Below are 22,957 nucleotides of genomic sequence, written 5' to 3' on the forward strand. Positions count from 1 at the left end.
TGGCCCTATAGCCCAGTCAGGTCCCATGGACACCCTCAGTGGAAGGAGGCCTCTGTGGCTCCCTGGGAGCTGCCCTCCAGATGGAGTGGGTTGGGCAGTGAGCAGACTGCAGTCATCGCTCAGGAATGCTGCCTGTGGGGGCTGGCCACTTCCTTCCCTCCCCAGGGCTTGCAGCTCAGGCCAGAGATGTTTGTGGGCTGAACCTGGGTTTGAGCCAGCAAGTCTGGGAATTTGGGATGGTGAGGCAGGGTCCAGGACCCTCCTTGACCTTTTCAAAACAAAGCAATAGCTGGGGTCAAGGTGGGCAGTGTCACCTGCAAGCCCATGTCTCCTAAATTCTTGAGTTCAAGACCCCAAGCCTGTGATGGGGGTGGGGGTTGGGGAAGGTATCTCCTTGATAGCCCTGAGATGGTGGCTCTCAGAAAGACAAGTAGAACTTCCCCTGTCTAGAAGAGCTGGGAGCGTTGGTTGCCACTCTGGAAGCAGCCAGCTAGCCAGTGGAGGGACAAGTAGACAGACCCTCAAGCATTCCTTCTCCAGGCAAGCATTGACTTCCTCTGGCTCAGGCTCAGGATCAGGTGGCTGTCCAGGGAAACTCCAAATGCTGCAAGAATGGAGCTTGTGCTGTGAGCACAGCACCTGCTGACCCTGGTGACTCAGCCTGGGAATCCCGATGCCAGGGGCTGCCCTGGAATCGGGCTCGGGACAACGAAGGGGTGTCTTTGAGTGGCCTAGTGACCATAACAGAAGTTTAGTAGAGGCTCCAGACTAAATTGATTATTGTCCCCTCCTCCTCCTGTGGCCCAAGGCTGGACCCACTGATGCTGGTCGTCTGCCTAGTCCGAGTAACATCTTTGAGGCAGGGAGACTAATCAGGATCCAAGCCCATAAACTTGACTTGGGAAAGCACCTGGTCTTCAGAGTATGTTGGGCTCCATTTGAAGTCCTATTTCAGAAACAGTAGATGTAGCTTAAGCTAGAAAACATCAACAGGAATATGCCTTTGTAGCTTGGACTCAGCAAGAGCTGAGTTATAGGTATATTCATGGAAGGAAAGTAGGGCAAGAGGCCGGAGAAGAATAGGATGGTCCAGTGGGTACTCTGTCCTGAGTACTGTGCTCTGACTGAGCACAGCAGGTGCCCTGTGAACCAGTATGGCATGGACAGGGATGGATGGGTGGATGGGTGGGTGGACTGATGGATGGATGGATGACAGATTCTGATTGCTTCGGCAGTGTGTACATTTCCCCTGAGGCAGTCTTGGCAACAAGACAGTTTCCACAGAAACACATGGATGCCTCAAAGGGAGAGAGGGGGAGGGTTATGGCTTCCCTGAGCAGCACTGTGATCATTTCTGTCTGGTTCAGTCCCTCCCAGGGGACCTTGGCTCCTTTTCTTATTGACCTGTTCACATGTGTGGCCCTTCTAAATCCTGTAAAGATACTGAGAGTGAAGTGACAAGGGGCAATTGGCTACACGACAAGGGGAAGGGTGTGTGTGTTAATATCAGGTTGGTGCCATCATCTCTCCTGAAAGGTGAGGTCCACAAAGGGGCTAAATTTAACTAGGACCTCAGCCAGGTGTGAGAGATTTCAGGCCTTTCTCTGCATGCATAAGTCTTCAGGAAAATATTTGTTGACAGACTGGCTGATAGGAGGGGTGAAGTATCAACAGAGACCCACCAGCCTGGGTGGTCTGGGGAAAAGCATGACTGCCTTCCAGGTTGGCAGGTGACAAGCCACAGTGAGTGTGTCACTGTGTCAGATAGCCAATGTGAAATGCTACTCTGGGAGTATTTCAGAGGACTGGGTCCATATTGGCTGGCAAAATGGACCAGGGTGTGTTGGGAGGATCTCTGAGCCAGGGGGCCTCTGGTGACTGGTCACCCCGAGGAATCAAAAGCCAATCTTCCTTCTTCAAGAACCTTCGTGAATGTTGGCGAGGGCTTCCCACAGCCTCGTGTGTATTTGCTCATAGTAGAGCAGTCACTTCAGAAGGCTGAAGACTTGGGGCCATCTGACGGTCACAGAATGTTGCTCAGCCCTGTGCCCATACCAGCCATGAGCAGCCGACGTTCCCACTGCTAATGTAGGAATGAGCTTTCTGAATGTTCCATTTATAGAGCCACCTCCCTGGCACCTAGCACACGCCTTGAAAACAGTAGGCACGTAGTGCGCTCTGATTGCAGAATGGCAGCTGTGTGTCGTACTTGGAGTATGAGGCAAAGGGACAGAGCTACTCAGGTGTGGGGACAGGAGCAGTTTATCTCAGCCAATGTTCACAGATGGCTACTCTAAGGACTAGCATTCAGCCGGGTCAGGAAAGAGTCAAAGTTTAATAGGCTAGCAGGAGGAGAGGGCGTTCCAGGATGTGGGAACAGCCCAAGGAAAAGCCTGGAGGCAAAAGTGCAGGACAGATCCTGCTTGTATATGGCTGTCCTGGGAGCTAGGGCTGGACGGGGACACGCTGTGAAGAAATTTGAATGCTGAATTCAGGGGTCTGGGCTTGATCCTGGCAGGACCCATGGTTCTTCCCTTTCTGGAGAACAAGGGTCTGTCCTCGGATGTTTGTTGAAGTGAATCCTAGGGTTCCCCTGTGAGGGTAACTGGGAGTCTGACCTGTGCTTTAGAACTGTCTGTGGCTGCCAGGAGGAGAAGGAGGAGGAGGTATGTGACATAGCAGAGAAGAACGAGGGTATGGGGAACAGTCTCATAGGCCACAAAACCCGAGGAGATGTTTTGGGGGCCAGTTCTGGACTTGCAGGACCCTGAGAGTGAGCACCTCCTTCAATCTTGCACCCTAGGCACCTACTTGCCTTACCCTAGTCTGGGACCCTGCTGCATCCTGGAAGCAGAGTGATGGGCAGGAGGCAGCTCAAGTGGTCCAGGTAGATTAGGGCTGTGGCCCTAGCAGATGGGAGAGGTAGGCCTCCTTGACAACAGGATCGGAGAACAGAAATTGGGGATGGCCAGGATGTGCGGTGGGTTGGAGCAGGACTCTTCCGAGGCCTTCTCTGGGTTCTCCATGCTGGGAGTAGTGGAGGAAGACAGACCCCCTCTCTGCCATAGGGGCCTGTGTGCCTGGAGCCAGGGCCAAGGCAAGACTTGGAGCCTTGGCTTCCATCCTAGCTTGTGAATCTGGGCAATCAAGGGCATGGAGTTAAAGAGAATAGGGCAGGAGATATAAAGGTCACAGTCTACTTCAGGAATGCCCAGGTCACTGACAACTGCAGTAGAACATGAAACAATACACCCAGACCACTCTGCTGTGCCCTTTGGACACTAGGTGTGGGCACAACAGCAGGGGAGTCTGGATAAAGAAGCTCCTGTTGCCTCTCTTATCAGTTCATCATGCCTCTGCTGCCCAACAGGACCAGGGGCCATCCCAGGGGAATAGTAGTTTGGCAGCTTCAGACTCCAGGATGCTCAGACCTTGTTGCAGCAGCGCCGCCTGCTGGCTAACAGAGACACCCCCGCCCCTCCGGAGGGAGTAGGGTGCAGGGACAACGCTGGCTCTCAGGGCAGGGACAGGAATTGAGACTGGACTTTGGTTAAGGCAGATAGGCAGGTGCCACCTGGTAAACAGAACACCTGTTTCCTGGTCAGTAGTTTTTGAACAGGTGCCAGAGTAGGGAACCCAAGCAAAAGCAGACAGAGATGGGTTTTCTAAAGTGACTACTGAGGGAGGTCAAATGAGGGCCCTGTCCTCTCCCCTCCGCCAAGGCCAGGAAGACCTGCATCCTAGGCTGAGTACATGTTTCCTCAGGTGGGCTCAGGTGCCTCCTGGGTTCCCACAGAGCAAGCCCCTGGGGCCTCACAGAGGATTTGGCCTGGGATTGAAGGCAAGGGGTAGCCTGTGAAGGAGCAGTGCCCTAGACATTCTAAAAAGAGGGAGAGTCAGCCCTGGCCGAGCAGCTCAGTTGGTGGAAGCATCGTCCCATATAACAAAAGGTTGCTGTCTAGATCCCCAGTCAGGGCACCTACAGGATGCAACTGATCAATGTTTCCCTCTCACATTGATGTTTCTCTCACTCTCAAATCAATAAACATGTCCCTGAGTGAGGATTTTAAAAAAGGGCGTGAAGAGTTGTTGATAGTTGTGTTTGTTGTAATTTTAGTGTTCATAGTTTTAATTTTCTGTTTCTTAAATAAGTTCCTTTAACATTTCATATAATAATGGCTTGGTGATGATGAACTCCTTTAGCTTTACCTTGTCTGGGAAGCACTTTATCTGCCCTTCCATTCTAAATGACAGCTTTGCTGGATAGAGTAATCTTGGTTGTAGGGTCCGAGGACGCCCTATGTGCTGCCTCGGTCCCTTTCTTCCTAGCCAAGAAGTCCACTACAGGGCCACCTCCTGGGCAGTCACATCCCAGAAATTTCTGCCACAAAAAAACATGGCTTTCCCCAATAAGCCCTGCCCAACCACAGCCCTGCCAACTGGAGTCCCCACCTCAGATAAGAGATTTCTGGGAGTTTGTTTACACCCTGACCCTTAGTTACAATGAAGGCTGAAGCCTCCCCTGGCTCCTGGGAGCCTGCCAGGGGTCTTGACCTGAGGGGAACTTCTCTCCTGGGCCAAGGCCACGTGGGTGGCCGCTGTTCTCTCTAGGTTCAGGGAAGCAGCTCCTTACCCTGTCCCAGGTGTGGCCTGCACCATCTTGACTTGCCAGGGCAGTGTAAGCTCCTTGCCGAGACTCCTCAGACTGCTTGCCTACAGGTCTCCCAGGGAGAGGTGAGGCCTGCAGGAGAGTCCACAAAGAGAAGGAGCTGGTGCTGTGTGTCAGAACTGTCCATGGACCCTCGGTGCCATGCTCAGCCGGCAGGCCTGGCGCCACATGGCCTGAGAGAGGGTGAGAGCCATGGAGGCAACGAGCTGTCACCAGTTCCAGGGAGGTACCCACCGTGCTGAGGACTGTGGGATGGGAAAATCAACTTGCAGACACCAGGACATTCAGGAGCAGATTGAGCAACAGGTAAGGTCAAAGGGTCTCATTTCCTGACAAGCAGGCCTTGTGGAGGCCGTAGGGCTGGGCCTGCCAGTGGGCATAGCCTTGTGTGTGTTCTCAGAAGGCCTAACAGCCCCAGCAACCAAGGTAGGCTGGCTCTTGGGTGGGAGCCCACACTAGAGCCAGGGACATGGCAACTCTGTCACAAGGTCTCAAAATATTTCTGGAAGAATTCGATCTCTTTTAGGCTTCACTGCAGACTTTCCCTTGTCATTTTCCTGTATGTGTGTCTTTACTGTCCCTCTTCTAGCCCAGGGTTGCTTTTTGACTAGTGTTACCATGGCAATGGATGACTCGACACATTCAGACAGCAAACATTTACTCCGTGGCCAGGTGCCAGGCACAGAGGTAGCACTATGGGCACAGACATGCAACGGGAATTTATTGAGCCTGTATGGTGTGCCAGGAACAGCTCTACACACTAGGGATATAGAAATGAAGACGAAGTCCCTGCTTTCATGAAACATATTCTAGTGGAGGCAAGCAATAAACAATAGGCAAAGTGTTGTTTTGTGATAACTATTCTGCAAGGAAATAAAATAGCATGATGTCATGCCTGTCTGAAGTGGTGACATTTTAATTTTCTAAATGACAGAAGAGTCAGCAATGTAGAGAACAGGGCAAGGAGTACTCCAGGCAGAGGGAATAGTTTATTCAAAGGCCTTAGGAAGAGAAGCTGGTATGTTTGAGAAAAAAAATCATTGTGGCAGCAGCATGGTAGGCACGGGGGAGAATGATAGAGATGGGACCAGGAAGACAGGCAGGGATTGAGGCTTGCGTTTTATGCCAAGGGAATGGGGAACCTTTGAAGGATGTTATGCATGGAGCTGAAATGATGCAGTGTGCATATTTTAGACAAGACTCACTGGCTGCTGTTCGTAGACTGAAGTGTAGGCCAGTCTAAGCGTCCGATTGTGGGGCAAAGGTGTGATGGGTACCGTAATGAGAAGGGATTTTAAGACTGACAAATGGAGCAGACAACCCCACAGATTATAACAATTTGTTGTGGGGTAATTTACTTACAGGAAGATTGGATCAGAGCAGAAAAGACAACCCAGAAGTCTGCACAGATTATTCTTTGCTAACAGACCCCTGTTATAATACTCTTTAAATAGTATGTCTTGAGTGCTAATGATTGACAAGACAAAGGAACAAAGAATGCAATAGTGCCAGGGGCCAGTAAATACCTCCTGGTAGTCTTATGATACATGATTGTTTATAATCGATACTATTACCAGTTGGATATTTATCTTGGTTGTCTTGCTATTCAGCTATCAATAAACACATATTTTTGGCTACATTTTCAGGAACACGGGTAATCATCAACTAGGAAGCTTTGATATGTTTGCTAAGGATAATGAGACTGGAACCTAAAGAATGGAATGAAATCTGGGACCCAGAAATGGAGTTAGTTTTGTTCCCATCTACATCTACACACCAAGTCTTTCTGCAAGTGTGGAAGCAAGAAGATACGGTGGAGAACAGAGCAGGAGAGTGATCCAGGAGAGCTGACCAGGGTGGTGGTGGTATCAGTGGGAGGAGCAGAGAATGGATCCAAGAGGAAGTTGGAGGGGAAGCCAAACAGAGATGAATAAAATGCTATAGATTGAGAGAAAATATTTGCAAATCATATATCCTATAAAGGACTTGTATGTAGAATATATATAAAGAATGCTTACAACTCAATAATAAAACCATACATTTTTTTAATGGCCCAAAAATTCATGTTAATATTTCACCAAAGAAAATATAGCTATATAGGCAGATAAGCAGATGAAAAGATACTGAACATCATTAGTCATTAAGGACACGCAAATTAAAACTGCAGTGAACTACCCTTACACATCCACTTGGAAGGCTAAATGAAAAAGACTATGCCCAGTGTTGGCAACCGTGTGGAACTACTGGAGCTCCTAGGCTACTGGCAGGAATGTAAAATGATACAACTGCTTTGGAAAACATTTTGACAGTGTGTGTATATATATATACATGTATGTGTATTGTATATATGTATACATGTGTGTGTATCCAGCCATGTAATATGGTAAATAGAGACATTTATTGAAGAAGATACAAGACATAAAACACATTGTTCATAGGGCAATGACAACTCAGTCCCCTTCAAAGTAGCCATCTTGGGACCTCGTTCTGCTCTGGTAGCAGAAGCTGTGGAAAGAATTTTGCCATGACATGTTCCATGCCAAGATCTTGAGTCAAAATCTTGGACACAGTAGTTTTTGGAATCCCCAGATCAACTTCTGGTTCTTACACTGTCAGTCGCCGATCTTTGTTGATTGCAGCTCATACGCGTTCAACATTCTCAGGTGTTCTGCTTGTTGCAGGCCTCCCAGAATATGGATCACTTTCAACAGATTCTCAACCATCTTTGAAGCATTTGTGCCATGCTTTTATTTGTGCTACACTCATTCTATTGTCCTGGAAAGGCTTCTGAATCATCCAAAAAGTTTCCGCAGAAGAATGTTCAAGCTTAACGCAAAATTTGATGCAGATTCATTGCTCTGCTTGCTTGGTCATTTTAAATGTAGTGGCCACACAGTACAGATGCTCACTCAGCTGTATGTACTGCCCCCACTGACTAGTACAGTGAAGTCATCATTGTTCACACATGCACATTCCAGTCCACTCTCCTTGGCTGCCAGGTTACATTGATGTCAAACAAACCATTCTCATTATATTAACAATGGCTGGACTTTTTCCAGACAGACCTCTATGTATCTGTCATAAAACCTAGCTTTTTCCATTCCTAGATATTTATCCACAACAAAGAAAGTATGTGGCCACTCAAAGACTCGTACTTGAATGTTCATATGTTCATAGCAGCTTGATTCATAATAACAAAAATGGCCATCAACAAGAGAATGGATAGACTGTAGCATAATCTATACTTGGCAATAAACGGGAATGAACTAGGTAACATGGAGTAAACATATTCCACTCTGTCTCTCCCACTAAATGCAGCAACGAAATCTGCACAGGATGCATGGAGTACTCTGAACAGAGTAAACAGTAGAAGGTGAACTGGGGATGGGGAAGGAAATCAGAACTTGGAGTAGCATTGAAGTAGGGAAGAGTCTCCCATTTTCTCTCCAGCACCCTCTGGGCTGATTGTAAAGTAGTCTGAAACCTGAAAGCAGGCAACGGCACAGACAGAGGAAACTCCAGGAGAAGCCCTGTAGCTTTGATTTGAAGAATGTGAAAGGGCTCCTAATACTCGAAGAGAGTGAGGAAATGCCTCTCTCTCCTTACAAAATTTTCTTCACTGTCTCATGCTCCTGCCCCGTAACATTCCCACTGCAGTGCTGTCTGAGGCTTGCAGGCACCTAAAACTTGAAGGGAGGGAAACTTGTGTTGGAGGCATCCCAAGGGATTGGGATTGCTCTTGCTCTTATTCTCCTTCTCTCCATCCTTTTGCCACTGGGCCCTGAAAGAGGACATTGTAGCTGGAAGTATGCTGCAGAACAAAGTAACAAAAACTCCAGTTTTTTAGTGAAAAGAGGGGCCCCAGAGAGATTATGGAGGAGGAACTCAGGAAACCAACTCCATAAAGTCATTTATGAACTCCTGAGCTCACCTCCAAGCTGAGCAGATGTGTGACAAACCTAAACAGCACCGCAAAGCCTTTGAAGATGGAATTAACGTCGAAATCACAATTCACAGAAGGCTGGTCAGAACTTGTGGCCTGAACCCAATAGTCAGTTGCCTGCTAAAATATAAACATCAATATCCTTCATAGCATTCACACAAGACCCAGTCTCATAAAATTCAAAATGTCTAGAATTCAAAACAAAATTACTTGGCATATGAAGATCCAGGGAAATCTCAACTTGCAGAGCAAAAGACTATCAAAAGAGGCCAACAGTGAGATGTTTGAATTAAGTAACAGACTTTAAGACACAGGATGAGAATGCTCCAAGGAATAAGGACAAACACTCTTGAACTGAATAGAGAGTCACAACAAAGAAAAAGAACACGTAAAAGTAAAGAAATTATAAAAATTAGAACTTAAAAATACAAATTTGAAAAGTTATATACTCACTAGATAAGCTCAAGGGCAAAATGGGAAACAGGACATAGAAAAGAGTCAATCAGTAAACTTGAAAGTAGGCCAATATAAACAAGCCAATCTGAATAACAGTGAGAAAAAGATTTATTTATTTATTTTTCTCTTGTATTTATTTTTTATTGTGAAGCTTGAAGTTTTACTTATTTATTTTTAATCATATCTTTCAATTACTGTTCACATATAATATTATATTAGTTTCAGGTGTATACTCTGGTGATTAGATGTTATATAACTAAGTGATCATTCCAATAAATCTTATACCCATCTGATACCACACATAGTTATTAGGATATTATTGACTATATTTCCTGTGTTGTATGTCACATCCCCATGACTGTTCTGTAACTACCAATTTGTACTTCTTAATCCTTTCACCTTTTTCACTCATCCCCCCAACCTCCCTCCATCTGGCAACTGCCAAAATGTTCTATGATTCTGTTTCTGTACTACTTGTTTGTTTATTTTGTTTTTAGATTCAATTGTTGATAGATATGTGTTTGTTGACATTTTATTATTTATTTATTTATTATCAAGAGAGAGCATGAACACAGTCCCCCACTACTACAAATTATGCAGTCAAGTGTCCCATATTTGGGGAAATCGCAGGGGTCACCACATCCGGAGTGCAATGGATAAGCCTCGCGCTGGTAAAAACCACCTTCATGATCATGATATCTCTCTTACCAGGTAAGTATTTTTTATTCATATTTTTTATCTTCTCCTTAAAGAAGATCCTTTAACATTTCGTGTAATACTGGCTTGGTGGTAATGAACTCCTTTAACTATTTCTTGTCTGGGAAGCTCTATATATGTTCTTCCATTCTAAATGATAGCTTTGCTGGGTAGAATAATCTTGGTCGTAGGTCCTTGCTTTTCATCACTTTGAATATTTCTTGCCACCCCCTTCTGGCCTGCAAAATTTCTGTTGAGAAATCAGCTGACAGTCCTATGGAAACTCTCTTGTAGGTAACCTAATTTCTTTTCTCTTAGTGCTTTTAAGATTCTTTGTCTTTAAGCTTTGCATTTTAATTATGATGTGTCTTGGTGTGGGTCTTTTGGGTTCATCTTGTTTGGGACTCTGTGCTTCATGGACTTGTATGTCTATTTCCTTCACCAGGTTAGGGAAGTTTTCTGTCATTTTTTCAAATAGGCTTTCAATTTCTTGCTTTCTCTCTTCTCCTTCTAGTACCTCCATGATGCGACTGTTGGTATGCTTTAAATTGTCCCAGAGGTTCCTTACACTATTTCCTTTTTTCTTTTTTTTTTTTTTTTTGCATTATTTTTTCTTTTTGCTGTTCTGATTGGGTATTTTTTGCTTCCTTATATTCCAAATCGCTGATTTGATTCTCAGCTTCATTAACTCTACTGTTGATTCCCTATAAATTGTTTTTCATTTCAGTTAATAGATCCTTTGATTCTGGCTGTTTCTTTTCTATGGTTTCTATGTCTTTTTTAATGCTATTGAAGTTCTCACTAAGTTCCTTGAGCATCCTTATCACCATTGTTTTGAACTCTGTATCTGGTAGTTTTCTTACCTCCATTTTATTTATTTCTTTTTCTGGACATTTCTCCTGTTCTTTCACTTGGGATCTGTTTCTTTGTCTCCACCTTTTGAATGCTTCCCTATATTTGTTTCTATGCATTAGGTTAGACCTGCTATGTCTCCCAGACTTGGTAGAATAGCCTTGTGTAGTACATGTCCTGTAGGGCTCAGTGGCGCAGCCTCCCCAGTCATCCGAGTGGAGTGCTCCAGGTACACCTCTGTGTGAGCTGTGTGCACTGTCCTATTGTAGTTGAACCTTGATTGCTATTGGCCTCACTGGGAGGGATTAACCCCCAAGCCGAGTGGCTGAGACAACTGGCTGCAACTACAGCTGAGGAGCTGCTGTGCTGGAGTAGAACCTATGGAGCAGAACTTGCTTCAGTGGAGCTCTGGTGCTCACTGAGTTCATCCCTTGAGTGTGTGACTCATGGTGGTGATAGGGTTGTAATCAGCATGGTCTGAAACTATCCACCAGGTGCACTGGCTCTGGGGCCTTCTGGTAGGTACAAAGTCAGTCACTGCCTGTGCCCTGCCTGGGACCACCTGACATGAGCTACAGAGCGATCTGCAGGTGGCTTCTACTTTTGCTGGGCTTGGAGCTGCCCAGGAAAAACCAAGCTGCAAACCAAGGCTGCCACCTCTAGGGCTGGGCCTGAGGCTACTTAGCAAAAGGTACGGGTTACACAGAGGCTGGATGCTGCTTGTTTAACAGACTTTAGGAAAGCACCTGAGAGATTTTAGGAAAGCCTGAAGCATGAGCCAAGACAGGCCATTTGTATGGAAAAGCTACTGGAAATAGCATGGAGGGAACCACAAATTTGGTGGGGAGAAGTCTCATGCAGTCACCAGGGTGGGACAAACAGTGATAGCCAGGCTGATATAGAGACTCAGATATGGTGCTGGCCTGCCATCTCTGTGGGGGAAGGACTCATCCAAGGAACAGTGGCCTCTGCCAGCACTTTTGTCTGAGAGAAAGCTTTCCCCTCCCCCAGCTCTTGCCCTTATGTCAAACAACTTAGTTCCTCTCCATATGTTCCTGGTGCCTCTCAAGCTTTTGTCCCAGTGCTGGAGCTCAGAGGAAGTTAATCAGAGTAAGTCTCTGTGTGGGACCCTTAAAGAGGAACTGCCCAGGACTCCAGAAGCCCTCTGTCTCACTCAGCTTCAATTCCTGCTGCTTTTTACAGCAGAAGTTATGGGAACTTCTCTTCCCAGGACTGGAACTCTGTGCTTGGGGGCCTTGTGCAGGGCTGGGACCCCTCGCTCCTCAGGGGGATCTTCACAATTGAGGTATCACTCCCTATTTTTATTTGATTCCTAGATGTGGGACCATCTCATTCCACATCTCCACCCATCCTACTAGTCTGAAGCGGCTTCTTTAAACCCTTAGTTGTAGGACTTTCATTTGGCCAGATTTCGGGCAATCCTGAATGATGATTGTTCTGTAGTTTAGTCATAATTTTTATGTGCTTGTGGAAAGAGGCACTACCATCTTGACCAGAAGGTCAAGAAAAAAATATTTTTTAATGAATAGAGCCTCAAAAAAAAAAAAAATCCAGAAAGTTTAGCTTTTACATCATTGGAATTTCATCAGTTTATTAGTTTAATAAACTAATTAACAGATTAATTTCATTATGATGCATGTGGGCATTTATCACACATGGATTTTTGGTTTATCCTGTTATTGGTCTTGCTGAGGGTTTTGTTTTTTCCTCCTTTCTTTCTCACTGCTGTTCAGATCGGTATTGGAAAAACTGGATAACCTCATGCAGAAGAATAAAATTTGAACCTGTCTTACACCGCACACAGCAATTAACTCAAAATGGATCAAATACTTAAACATAAAACTGTTACAGAAACAGGGGTGTTCCAAAAATCCCCAGAGTTTGTGGCTGGGGGATGGGGAGAAGGAAGCATTTTTTCAGACTGCCTCCACATGCCTGAGGCTGGTGGCTAGTGTCTTTCTTATGCAAAATGGCTTTAATGCATCCAAAGCCTCAGGTAGATGGGAGGAGACTTGGACCAGGGGATGATATAGAGAAAGCACACAGAGCCTGCGTGAGGTTCTGTGAGTGGTCATAACTGGTTACCGCACCCACTGCATCAGAGGACGTAGTCGGGGATTTAAAAATAAGGGGCAGACATTTTAGCCAGGCGGACTGTGCGGATTCGACTAAGGCTGAGGCGGACTGTGCAGATTTGACTGAGGCTGAGGCTGACTATGTGAATTTAACTGGGACTGACGATGCAGTTTTAAGGAAGGGACATACCTTGCTGCTTTGAAAAGAAACAGACTGACCATGTGGATTACAAAAGGATCAACTACACAGTTTACAAGGAGACTGAGAATCTATGAGGTTCTGGATTAAAAGCTGGTGGACCCCATAACACAGATGAGGTCTCCCCAATCAGAATTGAATGATTGGCAGCTACCGGTAAAGCTGAACTGTGTTTGGAAAGTAGGGAAAGGGTTTCTCTAACTTCTCTAAAACTAGCCTGGTTTGGTAGGGGGGAGGCAAGGATATGTGTTTATGGGTGTTTTAAAGAACATAAGACTTAACAACAGAAATCTACAAATAACTAAATCTATATAACTGTTAAATAAACAATTCTTTTTCTTTTCACTAAACTCTGGTATTGAGAGTTATAATTTTGGCAGCGGGCAATCGGGCCCGTAACTAAAGAGCCCGTGGATTTGTTTTCAATTGGAGCAGCCCAGGGGTTCTGTAACATAACCTCTAGAAGAAAATAGAGGGAATAAGCTCTTTGACATTGTCCTTAGCAATGGTTTTTTTGGATATGACACCAAAATAAAAATGAGGTGGGACTACATCAAACTTAAATCTTCTATATAGCAAAAGAAACAATCAATAAAATAAAAAGGTTGCTTACAGAATGGGAAAAATAGAACAATATAATTTAAAAATGGGCAGAGGAGCCTTTGCCAGCGTGGCTCAGTTGGTTGGAGTGCCATCCTGTACACCAAAAGAGTTAGGGTCCAGTTCTCAGTCAGGGCACATACTTAGGTTGCAGGTTCAATGCCTGATCAAAGCACATATGAGAAGCAACCAATCAATGTCTTCTCTCTCTCTCTCTCTCTCTCTCTCTCTCTCTCTCTCTCTCTCTCTCTCTCTCCTTCTCTATCTCTCCCTTCCTCTCTCTCTAAAGTCAATAAACATTTTTTTTTAATTTAATAGGCAGAGGAGCTAAATAGATATTTCTCCAGGATGACATCTGAAAGGCTAACAGGTACATGAAAAAGGTGCTCAAAATCACTAATCATCAGGGAAATGCAAATCAAAATCACAGTGAGATATCACCTCTAACCTGTAAGGAGGCAAGAGATAACAAGTTCTGGGGAGGATGTGGAGAAAAGGGGATGGACCCTTGCATACTGTTGGTGCGATTGTAAACAGGTACAGTCACTATTGGGAACAGTATAGAGGTTTTTCAAAATTTAAAAATAGAACTACCATATGATCCAGCAATCTTACTTTTGGATATATATCCAAAGGAAATGAAAACAGGATATCAAAAGATACAGACATAGTGTGTCTTATTGTGCTTCACTTCATTGCTCTTTACAGGTACTGCGCTTCCATCAACATGGAGCAAGACACCCCCTACCAGCAAAACGATTACAACTCGCTGAAGGCTCAGACAATGGTTAGCAATTTTTAGCAATATTTTAAAATTAAGGTATGTACATTGCTTTAGACATGATGCTATTATACACTTAATAGCCTCCCCTATACTGTATATGCACTGGGAAAACAAAAGATTTGTGTGACTTGCTTTATTGCGATATTTGCCTTATTGCTTTGGTCTGGAACCAAACCTGCAGTATCTCCAAGTTATGTCCATACCTTCACACCCACGTTCATTGCATCATTACTCACAATAGCCAAGATACAGAAACAACCTAAGTGCTCGCCAATGGGTGAATGGATAAAGAAGACGTGGTATATTTATTCAATGGGATACTATTCAGCTATGAGAAAAAAGAGAATTGTGCTATTTGCAACAGATGGATGGACATTATGCTAAGTGAGATAAATCAGACAGAGAAAGACACACACTGTGTGGTATCTCTTATACATGGAATCTAAAAAGACCAAAATCATAAAAACAGAAAGTAACATAGTTGTTGCCAGGGCTTAGGGAGTCTGGGGGTAAGAGAGATGTTAAGTTACAAACTTAAGGAATTAGTAGATCAGTTCTGAAGACCTAATACACAATACAGTGATTATAGAGAACAAAACCATGTTATAAACATTAATAGCTAGAAATGTTAACTAATGCTACTATGGCAAAATATTTGCTTTCTTAAAAAAGCAGAGGTGGTGCTACCCCTTCAGACCTGAAAAATGTCTGAAAATTCCAGTGACAGCTATTCCTCTTGTGGTTGGACTGTCATCAATCATGAGGGCTCAGATACAGAGATGGTGAATTCTGAACGTGGGACAGCAATGACAGCTGTGAGCTCACACCAGATATTCATCTTCAGAGCAAGTGGAGCTACTAGTATTGCAATTGGGGCAGGGAGAGAGCAGTCAAAATGTCACAGTGTTTAGTGGGAGAAACTGCTTATCCAGCTTTGGAGCAAAGGAAGTCGACACTGGAGGGAGAGAAAGAAAAGCCACTTGAAGACAATGTCCATTTTGGAACCATCAGTGACGATTCTGACAGTTACCTTTGAGCCACCTAAGTTAGAAGAAATTGGAAATCAAGGAGAAGCCATAGTTGTTACAGAAGCACAGAGACCAGAAGACTTTAACTTACACATTCTGTCAGCCAGAAACTGTATTTTCACCTCAGCCTAGCGTCGACACATCAAGGAGAGATGAAACCAGTCACCAGCCCAGTCCTGCCTTTAGGTGACACCATGCTAGGAAACAGAGCATTTCTAGCTCAGAATCTGAGGAATGACTGCTCACTGAACAAGAAGCCGAACCCTCTCAGGAGAGTATAAGCACGATTTCAGTAGTGGCCTCAATATGTGTGTTAATACATGCTCCAGTGCTTGTAATCAGCATGGGCTTTGGACGTGTCTGTGGCACCATTCAGGTTCAGAAGCATCAACGGTTAGTCACAAAGATACAAGAAGATGAATTGAACCATAGGAAGGCTTATATTTCCCAATGGCATCAGAAGCAGGGATCTGTTACAGATTATAAATCATTGAAGGAAAACCTTGCAAAATGTTGGCCCCTAACTAAAGCAGAGAAGAGGTCCTTTAAAACTCAGAAAAAGAAACTTGATACAGAAAATCAGTATTTAAGAATATCTGGAGAAGGAAGAAAAAGCCCTTTCTTTATTCAAGGAAGAGTTGGAAACTATGAGAACAGATTAGGATATGGGAAGATAAAAGGACAAGTACTGAATTAATTACAGAACATCAGAAACTTAAGCAGCATTTACAAGAAGAAAGGCAGAAAGCGCACAGCTTCCTTAATCAAGGGAGACTCCATTGACAGAAGCAAAGATGCTAAGGAGCAAGAACAACTAAAAACCAAGGCTTTAAGGGTAGAACTTGAGCAGTGAAGCTCTAGGCAATCAGGTGGCAATCCAGATTCCCCCAACGTATTGACTGAGAAAAAGGAAGTAGAAATCTTACAGAGAGACTCCTTGAGCTGGAGCAGAAGTTAAACTTTGAACATCAGTGCTCTGATTTGTGAGAAAGACTGTATATTGAGGAAGAAGATCAAAATTGAAAATGAGAAACTGATAGAAAAAAGAAAGAGAACAGAGGAAACTACAGGGCTAAAATTAAGTCAAAGGAAACATTTTTGGGTTTAGTTAAGGAATCATCTGATGCTATGAAGACTTCTCCCAAGGAGTGTGTGAGGCATCATAGAGAAAAATTAAGCAGGCTAAAGAAGCTGTGAAAGAAAATAAAAAAATTCTCAGATTCAGTTAAATCCACTTTCAGACATCACAAAGATACCACTAAGAAGCTTTGATGAAAAGGGCAATAAAAGAGTTGGTGCTACAAATGAAGGAGCAGCTAAAAAATCCAACGGTTTTTAGTGAGTATTTATATCCAGAATGTAAGTCATGCACACAAAACCAGAATAATAGAGACCCAACCATGCAAAGAGAGGGGAGGAAAGGAAAGCCAACTCATTTTGAAGTATTCAGAAAAAGTACAAATTCACAGAAATCTAGTGCTGAACATGGCTGTAGGGAAAATTCTAATTGTTTCAGAAAGGCAAGTTCTGTTGTATTAGAATGTGTGTGACAGGAATCTATTAACTTTTTAAATATGAAAATGTTGAGTCCTGTAAGGATAGATGAATTTAGACAATTAATTGAAAGGTATTTAATAGAAAAACTGGATAGTTTTCATTGTTGGAAAGAACTTGATCACTTCATCAATAAGTTTTTTCATACATGGTATCTTTATACATGATCTGGAGCCCTTCACTGACTTTGTTAATTATGTTAAAGATTTTCTTAAAGACGTGAAGGAGTATCAAGTAGATAATGATGGAGTGTTTGAGAAGTTGGATGGACACGTATATAGACACTTCTTTGGTCATGCTTTCCCCCTTCCATATGGACCCAGGTTGGTTCACATAACAACATGTTATAATAGTTTTTAACATTTATAGATTAGACAGCATTTATCATTTGACAAGTTACTTGGGATGTTGCTATTTGTAGAATACTCTTTGTTTAAAAAAATACTATTTGTAAAAGTACTTTATTGCCAGAGAGTTTAGAATAAATTAAATTGAAATATATAATTTCAAGTTAATAGCAATTACAAATTGAAAATATCATATAGAGACTTTGGCCAAGATGGAGGCCTAGACTGACACGTTCCGTCTCCCTCCACAGCTAAGAAGGACTACAACTACCGCAAAACCAGAAATAACCAGAAGTTCCAGAAAATAAAGCTACATGGAAGTCCAATGTATGAAGTTATAAACAAATTGTGCTCAACCGGAGGGGTAGGAGGGGTGAAGCCAGTGTGGAGAGGTCAAGCTGTGCTGGTGGTGGCAGCAGCAGCGACAGGCGGCGGGGCTGCGGTAAGCACAGATGCCCATATTTAAGGGGAGGCGAGAAGCACCTGGGAGCACCCCTAGCTGCAGACCAAACCTTGTCAGCTTACGATTCCAACACTGAGGAAGGCAGACCCCCATTGCCTTGGAAAGTGAGGCCCAGAGGACATGGAGATGGAGGAGGAGGCTCCCAGTCTCTCAGAGGAGAGAGAATGGCAGGAATCCATCTTGGATCCCCGCCCCCACACAAAGCTCCACAGTGTGGTGAGAAGGGTAGCCCAGTCGGTAGTGACGAGTGCAAGAGGCTCCACCCCCAATAGCATAGGAGGTGTGACAGTCCTGCCCAGGATGCAAAAAACTGCCAGGATGGCAGGGATAATGATAGAGATCCCAATCATGCAGCTGACCAGAAAGTAAATACATGAATTAATAGACAAACAGATAGATAACCTTTCTGAGGCTCAGTTCAGAGCTATAGTTATAAGACAGCTTACAGAAATAACAGCGGGACTTAATCAAGACGGGGAAGGAATGAAGGCTAGTCCTGCTGAAATGAATGAAAACACATATGAAAGAAGAGGTGAGGGAAGGAAACCAAGGATCAAATCAACAAATCAGAGCATAGGGAAGGAAGAAACAGTCAACCAGTGCAGAAAGAGGAAACGAAAAGTGAGGAAAATGAGGAGAAGCTCGGAAACCTCTAGGACAACCATAAGAGAGCAAATATCCGAATTATAGGATTGCCAGAAGGTGAAGCAGAAGAACTAGAAATTGAAAAATTATGTGAAAAAATAATGAAGCAGAACTTCCCTAACCTGGGGAAGAAAATAGACTGACAGGTCCAGGAAGCACGGAGAGTTCCAAATAAACTGGACCCAGGGAGAACCACACCAAGACACATTATAATCAAAATGTCAAAAATTAAGGATAAGGAGAGAATCTTAAAAGCAGCAAGAGAGAAGAAGAGAATTACATACAAGGGGGTCCCAATTAGACTATCAGCTGGTTTCTCAAAGGAGACTCTGCAGGCAAGAAAGGACTGGCAAGAAATATTCAAAGTAATGAAAATCCAAAACCTACAGCCATGAGTACTCTATCCAGCGAAGCTGTCATTCAGAAAAGAAGGGCAGAGAAAGTGCTTCCAGGATAAAGTAAAACTGAAGTTTATTAGATCCAAATCACTGTTATATGAAATGTTAAAGGGACTTGTTTAGAAGAAGGAAGATTAAAACTATGAACATTAAAATGAAAACTGTATCACAACAACCAACAACAGAAGCTAGGGAATCAAAACAAAGGCAAACTAATTAGGCAACGAGAGTGGGAAAAGAATCTTTGGTATGGGGAACATATTGGGGGGGAGGTCAGTGGGGAGGGGGAAGAGGGGAAAGGGAGGAAGATGATGCAGGAATTAAGAGGCATAGTAGGAGAGAGTGGAGTAGACAGGAAGATGTTGAAAAGAACTATATGCACAACCAATGGGCATGGACTAATGGGGGAGAACAACTGGAGGAGGGGGTCACTGGATGGAGGGGAACAGAGGGAAAAGAAATTGTGGCAACTGTAATAGCATAATCAATAAAACATATTAAAAAGAAGAAAATGTCATATAATCAGTTTGACTTGAGCAAATAGTTTAATTTCTACCTTAAAAATCAGTTAAGGATATATAAATTCTATTTTGTTTCTTTTCATTTTAGTCTATATGAAAGGTAATCAGTCACTTTAAGTGAGAATATTTTCCTTTAATCTTTTATTTACTCACTTCTGGGAAGCTAGGCATGCACAATACAAATTAAACTGAAATCAGAAGAGTTCACATCTAATAATTTGGATGTCCCACTTATTTTCATGTGTCTATTCCATTCACCAACTAAATTATGATATTTAATACACTTATTACAGAATTATTGTTGATAAAAGTAGAGACCAAAGAGGCAAACTTGACAAGCCACAAGTTTTAATGTGTGTGCTTTGTACATAACTACTAACATTACCTGTATCTATTGCTTATCAGCTTTATATTCCATAATGTGAAACTTGACTAATCTTCAAATGTTGTTTTTTTTTCATTTGAGATCATTATCTTTTTGAATAAAAGTAATGTGTCTATAAAATAATGAGACTGATTCTGGTGAATTTAGTCATTAAATGGGTATCTAGTGCTTATAATGAGCAAAGCACTGTGAGGACAACCTGAGGAAACACATGAAAAATTCTTGCTGTGAAGGAGCTCATGAGCTTTTGGATAGTTAGGTAAATTAATGGAAGTATAGAGACATTGTATATAGTGGCCTCAGTCTGGAGATGTGTGGGAAGGCTTCATGAGTGAGGTGGCCTTTGAACTAAACATTTTTAAACTGGCTTTTGAAGGAGAAATGATTTTGCCAAGCAGATAGGGCAGGACATTCCACTCAATGGGAACTTTGATTTGGAGATCTGAAACCATGCCATTTTAGGGAGGCAAGGTAGTGCAGGGGTATGAATAGAATAAAATATTGAGATCATGAAGAGCCTAGTTTTATGTGCAAAGACTTGCATATTGCATTTTGGATCACTGGCAGCAACCCGGAGAACGATTGGAAAGGGTGAAGTAAAGATGGTCTTTAAAACAATATGGACATGAGCTGATGAGGATGAGTGGAAGGGGCAGGACCTATTTGAATAATATATAGTAAGTAAAACTAGTGGTATTTCTTGTGAAGGAGAAGTAGAAACAATGGTTTCCAGATTTCTGGGTTGGGTCACTAGCTGGGCAGTGCGCTCACCAACATAAGGAATACCAGAAGGTTTTGGCGAAGGGGAATTGGAAACGAGAATTGTGCTTGGAGGTACCTATTGACATCCAAATAGGGAGGACTAATTGGCCATTAGTTGTTAGGTGACTATCTCTAGCCCAGACTGTGTGTCTGTGTAGTCCAGGCTGGAGGCATTTATCAGACTCCCAGGGGGCGCCAACGTATAAGGGGTTGTAGGAAAATGAGGCTGAGAATCACAAGACCAGAGAGTGGCATCATGAACATCCAAAGATGATCTCTAGTAAGAAGAATATATATAAGTGTGTCAAACACAATGAAAAGAACTGGATTTCTTGGCTGGAGAATTGGGTGGCCATGGGTGGGATTATGGACTGTTTCAAGAGTAGTAGTGACAAGCCTGATGGCATTATGGACTGTTTGCATGACATTGTAACAGAAGCCTGATTACAGAGAGAGAGGAAAGCAGTAAATGTAGACATTGTTTGTGAACTTTAGCTGTAGGGGAGGAAAAAAGACTTTGTTTTGTGTACAAGAGATGTATATACCTTTCTGTTGAAGGATGAAGCCAATGTGGAGGAATTGACTTTTTTTTTGACAGGAAAGGAAGAAAAATAATGGAAATATATCTTATTATTTTGTCACATTTCTATTTTTTTTTATAGAGTAAAAGTATAGCACTAAATATTTCTGGCAGGGTTATACTATGATTGTACTTCAGATTAATTTGACATCCTTTTTCAGAGTGTTCAGATAATAGATTAATGTAGAAAATAAATAAATACATGAATAAAAGATATCATTAAGAAAATGAAAGTCAAGTAAGAGATTTGAAAATATTTACAAATCCTGTATTGGACAAAGGACTTACAGATAAAATATATAAATAACTTAGGAGACAGGCAGGAAAAAACAATGATGAGAAATGAGAGAACAAACAGAAAACAAAATATAAAATGTCAGGCTGAAGCCATAATATATCAATAATTACATTTATGCAAATGTTTTGACATTATTAACCATTAGGTAAATGCAAATTAAAACTATGATGAGGTATCACTACATGTGTATTAGAATAGTTAAAATAAAAGATATTGGCAAAACTAAGTGCTGGTGAAGGGATAGCAGCTGGAATTCTCATACATTACAGATGGAAATACAAAATGGTACAGTCAGTTTGGAAAACAGTTTGACAATTTCTTTATAAAGTTAAACATATACTTATGTTCACACAAATACCTGTATATAAATGTTTATAATAGCTCTGTTCATAATTGTCAAATACGGGAAGCCACTCAAATATCCAATAAGTGAATGGAAAAACACACTCATACCTTCATGCAATGAAATACTACATAGCAAAATTAATTAATTAAAATAAATAAGAAAGGAAGAAAGAAATCAACACACAGTTTAGATTAATTTCTAAGTCATTATGCTGAGTCAAAGAAGCTGGTCTCAAAAAGCTACATAAACGTTATTCCATTAATGTGACATTCTCGAAAAGACAAAACCATGTCGATGGAGATCTGATCAATATTTCCCAGGGCTCCAGCGTGGAGGGAGGTGGGACTACAAAGAGATGGATAGAACCAAGGAGTTTTTTATTCTGTATCCCGATTGTGGCGGTGGTTACACAAATCTATACATGTGTTAAAATTAATAAAACTGTTTGCCAAAAATCTTTTTATTGTATGTTAATTTAAAAATAAAATAAAATAAATCAAAGAATACACTATTGATCCATGCAATGATATTGATAAATCTCAAAGTAATTCTGCTGAGTTCAAGACACCAGACTGAGGATGATCCCCTTTTTTTTTTAATTCTAGAAAAATCAGATTAATCTGTAGTGATAGAAAACTGATCCATGACTGCCTAGGGTTGGGGAGGTGAGAAGGAGTGGAGGAAGGAATTGCTAAGTGACAGGAGGAAGCTTTTGGGGGTAATCGATCTGCTCACTATCTTGACTGTGGTGATGGTTTCACAGAAGCATACATATTCCAAACTTACTGAATTGTACATTTGAAGCACGGTCTCTCCTTTGTTAATTATGCCTCAGTAAAGCTGTAAAACAAAACAGAGTGGCTGTCCTCCAGGAGCACAGGATGCCGTGACAAGGAAATTGACAATTTTGTAACCCAGAGATCCAAGAACAGAAGCTGTGGCAGCCCACCCCCACCCTTGCCCAGATGAGAAATCCTCTTGTGGCTGGTCACAGCTTTCATTAGTTAACTTTTGCATCCACAGCCTGAGCAACAGAAAACAGAGCCAACTCATGATAAAGCTGATCCTTAGAGGAAATTTTTCTCTTTCCAGAATGCCCTCCCAGCCCTTAATCTTTCCTCATGCTGTATCCCATGCTACCATTCACAAGCTGTGTGACCTTGAGCAAGTTACTTGACCTCTCTAATTCTCACTCTCCTGATCTGTGAAGCATGGATTATCAAGGTTCGTGTGAGAAGTGAATGACATCAGGGCTATAAAGCAACAACATAGCCCCATCTCACAGAGGATACTTCTGGAAGGATTTTGTTTTTTATCTTTATAACGTGTGTGTGT

At 42.7% G+C, this 22,957-nt stretch overlaps 1 long non-coding RNA gene, 1 other non-coding gene and 1 pseudogene across 4 annotated transcripts; 2 read left to right on the forward strand and 1 right to left on the reverse strand.

The window, feature by feature from the left end:
• Positions 1-9,622: 9,622 nt before the first annotated feature.
• LOC150000545 (U1 spliceosomal RNA) lies at positions 9,623-9,787 on the reverse strand. Its single transcript, XR_016513845.1, has one exon. It is a non-coding gene; the product is annotated as a U1 spliceosomal RNA (small nuclear RNA).
• Positions 9,635-18,286, forward strand: LOC150000546 (uncharacterized). Of its 3 annotated transcripts, none has more exons than XR_016513503.1 (3): positions 9,635-9,779; positions 14,220-14,331; positions 17,476-18,286. It is a non-coding gene; the product is annotated as an uncharacterized LOC150000546 (long non-coding RNA). The 3 variants fall into 3 exon arrangements; XR_016513504.1 differs by having other exon boundaries at positions 14,220-14,298; XR_016513505.1 differs by lacking the exon at positions 9,635-9,779 and adding an exon at positions 13,823-13,881.
• LOC150000547 (cell cycle progression protein 1 pseudogene) lies at positions 15,000-17,237 on the forward strand (annotated as a pseudogene).
• Positions 18,287-22,957: the final 4,671 nt, after the last annotated feature.

Source organism: Furipterus horrens, unplaced genomic scaffold (assembly GCF_987537825.1).
Source record: "Furipterus horrens unplaced genomic scaffold, mFurHor1.1.pri manual_scaffold_10, whole genome shotgun sequence".
NCBI lineage: Eukaryota > Metazoa > Chordata > Mammalia > Chiroptera > Furipteridae > Furipterus > Furipterus horrens.